Below are 6,082 nucleotides of genomic sequence, written 5' to 3'. Positions count from 1 at the left end.
TAAAAGGAAGTCATAAAGAACTGTGTAGAGGAGCAATGATCTTTTTTTTTTTAATCTCAGAAGCAATTAAGGTTTATGTTCCACAACTCTGTTGAACAATTTTTAAATCCTTATTTGTGATAAATTGACTTAATCCTTGATGTCAGGATGATTCCAGAAAAGTTGAGGTCTTGCCCATATATGGAAAATACCAACACTTATTAATCCATACTACCTTTATCTTATTTATGATTCCTAAACTTGAATGATTAAGTGGTAGACATATACTGAGTCTCAAGGTTGGAAATTTGGTTTTTGGACCTTGTGAAAGTTGTTGAATTATAGCAATCAACTAGGCAGCTGTTTTGTGTCTGTCATTTTTTTCTTTACAGGGATATCTGCTTAAGAATTTTGCCATTAATCATATCTTCTACATCTAAACTTCTCTTTCCATCATACAAGGAAGCAGGTAGTACATGGTGTTGCATGGGTTACTTCCATTATTGGCAATTGTGAATAATGTTGCTATGAACATCAGTGTGCAAATGTTTGCTTTGAGTCCCTGCTTTCAATTCTTTGGGAGATACTTAGAAGTGGGATTGCAGGGTCATATGGTAATTCTATTTTTAACTGTCTTCCACAATGGCTGTGCCATTTTACACTCCCAGCAATAATGAATGAGTGTTCCTATCTCTCTACATGCCTCCAACACTTGTTATTTTCTGCTTATTTAACAATAGCCATTGTAGTGGTTGGAGAATGAGTTAGGGAGTGTTCCCTACTCTTCAATTTTTGGAATTGGCCAAAACAGGGCCAGGGGTTTGCTGACTGGCTCCAAAGTGCCCTGTGGAGTGGGTCAGGAAGGGCCCCCAAAACTTCTCCAATGGATCCCCAAAGCTGAGCTTTCCTGGTCTGCCCAGCAAATTCAGCCCTTCAGCTAACTTTCCCTGCATGCCTGAGGAGGCCCTGCGTCTTTAAATTTCCACCGCCTCTGCCCCTGTCCAGGGAGGTTTGAAACAATGGCTGCCACTGCCTTTGGCAGGGGTGGGTTGAAACCATAGCTGTTCTCCGAGCAAGGACCCAGTGATCCAAATTCACTAATCAAAAGCTGTGATCAGTGATCAGCCATGCACACCCCTGTTCTTGCAGAAGAGGATTTTTGTGACCCTTGTTGTCACCAGCAGCTAGCCACTGGCAGGACCCATGGCGGCCTGCCATGAGAGTGGGGGATGGGTGCTGGTAGCTACCATGTGAAGAGAAAAATTTACAGTTCTTCATGGATATATATCAGCCACTTCTGCTCTTCCCTGGGTGCTATGCAGTGTTCTTCTGGCCTCTGGAGTTTCATGATAGTTGTTTCAGATCATTCCTGCCTGTTTGACAGTTGTTTTGGTCAAAGAACTGAGTTCTGGAGCTCCCTAGTCTGCCATCTTCCCCAAAGTCTGAGGGACTTTTCTCTCTTCTTTTATAATGAAGGTAAAATCAAGTTAATAAAAAGCTTTTACTGTTTTAAAAGGGTCCTATAGTCCTTATTTGAATTGTAGTGGCAGCAGTGGGGGCTACAGGGGTTGTTGTGACTTACAGATAATTCTAGGCTAGTCGATTGCACCTTTCAAAGTGGTTGGCTAAATGTTAGTCATTTTTAAAACTAACCTTTTCTGAAGTATAAAATACAGAGAAGGGTTCAGATCATAACTTTATCATCTGAGCTACCCCATGTACCACACACAGATAAAGAAATAGAGCATTACCAGCTCTCCCTGCTTTGCCTCCTTTCACTCAAAAGTAATCTCTGTCTTTACTACTTACCACTGTTTTATATTTATTGAGCTATTTAATCCCTACAACAACCCAATGAGGACAATGTAAATTAATCCCCATTTTACAGATGTGAACCTGAGTAAGGATTAGAAAACTGGCATCATGTAATGCAACATTGGAATCCACGGTGTGTATTTCTAGAGCCTTTCCTCTTACTAGTGCAGAATGTGGTAATTGCCTTCCCACTCTTCTCCTACTTTTATGTGAGGTGAACTCCTGAAATAAAAAGGTACCTACGATGATGGGTGAAAGGGATTTTCAAACATAAAGGTGACAGAGCCATAAAATTTTTGAAGAAGTGAAGAAAGTACAAAGCTACAGGGCTTATTAACATTGTGTTATAAGACAGCAACTTCTTTCTTCTCCTGAATGTCATGCAAAAGTGTCAATGAAGGAAAAAATAACTATAAACTCCATGTTCAGCAAAATCAGATGTAATCTTTAGACTCAAAACACTCGTTACTGAAAACTCATTGTGTGAAGTGCACAAAGTTTCATCAATAAGAAGTGTAATTGAGATAGGTGTAGAATAGTGAATCACCAAGGTTTGAAAAAGATCAAAGAATATGAAATTTATGAGACTATGTACCCTGGATTGATCCTTGGTCTGCTCTTTAATAAAAAACCTTTATAATTCCCCATTTAGTTTTCTTATCATCCACCAAAATAATCTTTCCAGAAACACTGACTTTCACATTCACCTGCTTTTCTGTCTGCAATAGACACAGTGTCTTAAACTATTATAACTAAATTCATAAATTTTATGCTATGAAATTTTTTTCTGCCTAAGCACCCCTTATTGGCAGAAGAAAGTAAAAAGAGAGCTTCTCTCCTTTGTCTGAGAATGCAACTGAAAGGTACCATACACTAGGGTGAAGTTTCTTTGATATCTTTTGTGTTAAAAAAATAAATGCTTCTTTCTTCTTCCTCTTCGTTTAGTGCAAAAGACAATTAAGTAGGATTGAGCGAGGGAGGCAGCCCACCAGGGGTTGCAAGTAGTCGCTGTGGCCCAAAGTTGAGTGTTGGAGGACAAGTGGGATTAGGATAGTGGCCACATTGGGTGGGGGATGGAAAGGCTCGGCTCAGGGTGTTGGATCTGAAATGGAGCCCTAGCAGGGAGAGGAAGGCATCTGCTTGGGAGGGAATGTGGTGTTGGGCTTCAGAGCACAGATGGGGTGAGCAGGTTGTCCACATGGAGGGGTGTGGCCACAGGTAGTGGGGGGCACAGCAGTGTTCTGGTTCAGGGTGTTGGAGCCCAGGTGGGTGTACTGATTTGAATGTATTATGTCCCCCAGAAAAAGCCATGTTATTTGATGCAATCTTGTGGGGCAGACATAGTAGTGGGGATTAAGTTGGAATGTTTGGATTAAGTTGTTTCCATGGAAATGTGCCCCTCCCAACTGTGGGTAATGACTCTGGTTGGATGGTTTCCATGGAGGTGTGGCCCCGCCTGTTCAGCGTGGGTCTTGATTAGTTCACTGGAGCACTATATAAGCTCAGATAGAAGGAGGGAGCTTGCTACAGCCACAAGCAACACTTTGAAGAACACACAGGACATGAGAGGAAATGCAGTTTACAGAGACATTTTGGAGACAGCCTTTGAAAGCAGACTTTTGCTCTGGAGAAGCTAAGAGAGGACAAACATCCCAAGAGCAACTGAGAGTGACATTTTGGAGAGAAGCTGAAGCTTAGAGAGGAACATCCTTGGAGAAAGCCATTTTGAAACCAGAACTTTGGAGCAGAGGCCAGCCACGTGCCTTCCCAGCTAACAGAGGTTTTCCGGACACCATTGGCCATCCTCCAGCGAAGGTACCGGATTGTTGGACACTTTATGGGCTTAAGACTGTAACTTTGTAACCAAATAAACCCCCTTTTATAAAAGCTGATCCATTTCTGGTATTTTGCATTCCAGCAGCAGTAACAAACTAGAACGGTGGGATAAGTATGGGACGCATGGGATTGGGTAGGAGGTGATAGATACAGTAGATTGCATCACTCAGGGATCTATACACAAAATGTAAATTATAAAAAATAATAGGAGGAGCCAAGTTCCTCATTGTTAGAAAAGGGAATTAAAAATAGAGAAGGGAAAACTGAAATGAACCCTGTGGTTTTGGATGGGAAAAACTGATTTGAAGTCATGGTTTTTAAGATATATAAATTTACAGGGTCTCAGAGTACCTCCTCACAAATTACATACTAATTACAAAGTGAAAAAGAGTAACTTTATAGTGAAGGAGGCTGGAAAACACCACCTCAATTGATCAAAATTAGCATCATCAAGATGGGGAAAATTGTCATTGTGTATACCACAAGATAGGATGCAATAAGTACACAGCATCACTTCTGTGATATTCCTGCCAAAGACGCATCACTTGAATCTAATGAGAAAATATGAGGCAAACACAAAGTGAGTGATTCTACAAATTACAAGTGTCAAGGTCATGGACGTCAAGGAAAGAATGAGAAAATGTTGAAGGAAGCTAAATAGATATGACAGATAAATGCATGATTATGAACTAGATTTTATTTTCTTCTTGTTTCAAAGGAACTTAATGGGACAATCAGTGAAATTGTAATAAAGTGTAAGGATTAGAACCAGTAACATATCAATGTTAAGTTTTTTATTTTGAGATGTTCAAATATTTTCATGTCAGGACTTGCTCACACTCTTAAAAATATAGAGAATTCCCAAAAGCTTTTGTTTATGTAAATTTTCTCTCTCCAAATTTACCATATGAGAAATTAAAATATAATTAAGAATATTTATTTACATGATTTAAAATAATAAGCCCATCATGTGTTAACAAAAGTCACATACATTTTTATGAAAAAAATATTTTCTAAAAAAATAAAGAGGGGTATTTTAGTTGCCTAGGCAGCTCAAAGTAGATACCATGAAGGGGGTTGCTTACACATGGGAATTTATTAGCTTACAGTTTGAGGCTGAGAAAAAGCCCAGTCAAGGTATCATCAAGGAAAATGGCTTTTTTTTCCAAAGACTGGCTATGGGTAATCCTTGGATCCTCTGCAGTGTGGCAAAGCACATGAAAACAATGAAACCTTTCAACTTCTTGCTTGCATGGCTTTCTCCCTCTTTGTATGAATATCATTCTCTTATTAAGGACTCCAGTAAGAGGATAAAGACCTATTGTGACTGAGGTAGTCCTACTTTCAATGGGTCTATAACCACAGAAATGGATTAAACTTAAAAGTATGTTTTTCTGGAGTACATGCAGCTTCAGACCAACACAAGTGACATTATTTTACTATTTTGCAAGGCTCTTGTCTGACTCAATAGAAGACATCTTGTTTTCATATCTGCTTCTGCATTCAGTCTTTGTGATAGGTTGCTTTGGTTAATGTATATGAATAAATTCCTTCTTTACAGAGATATTTAGTTAGAAAAGGGAGCAATATTTCAACAGCCTTTTCAGATAATTGTGGCTGTTTTTCTTTGATAGTACACCAAAACTCAACAAGGAGGAGTTTTTTTCAAGGTCAGTTGCAGTGTGGAATCTGAAAACAAATCAATTAACTTTCTCTACCCAGTTACATTAAAATCCATTGCTCTCTTTTGCCCTTTGAACGAAACTTTTACCCATGCATGATTCTGTAACATCATGCATTGATCATTTGGAAAATATTAGTGCACTGAGTTATACAGATCTTCCAAGGATAGACACAATTCATTATTTGTTACAAAAAAGTCACAATTTTAATATAATACCACCACTGATCTGTCAAGCTCATGGTGGGGAACACGAGTTTTCCAAAATTCTAATTTTTACTTGTAATCTCAAATTTATCATTTGCTACAAATACTGCCAGTTATTTTCTCTGAAGTGATAGGCTTTCTTTGTACATTTTCATGAAAAAATGCCTATTAAATATCCAAGTCCAAATAATCCTTGTTTATCTGACAGTCAGTCTTTAATAAAAATGGTATGCTATGAAAAAAGTGGCTAGTTCAGCTCACAATTCAAAAAGTTGCACTAGAGCTTCTCATTAAGACAATCTTCATATTAGCGTAAATAGCAGAAATGCTTTATGCATAGTTTCCATTTTATCATGCAGTGTATTTTTAAAAGACATGTACTTAATGGCTGAGATTTAATAAAATGATTAATTTTTACTACTTCAGTTCTTAAGTAATACTGACTTTTTTTTTCCTTTGCTGTGAGTATACTATGGTGAAGAATACAATGACGACTAGCATAGTTTGGTTCCACTGCCTTGATTGTTATGAAGTTGCTGTGTTTTGCCCACAATTGCTTTGGCA

The sequence above is a fragment of the Choloepus didactylus genome, chromosome 6 (assembly GCF_015220235.1).
Source record: "Choloepus didactylus isolate mChoDid1 chromosome 6, mChoDid1.pri, whole genome shotgun sequence".
In the NCBI taxonomy this organism is placed as follows: Eukaryota; Metazoa; Chordata; class Mammalia; order Pilosa; family Megalonychidae; genus Choloepus; species Choloepus didactylus.
Note: the sequence above shows the minus strand (reverse complement) of the source record.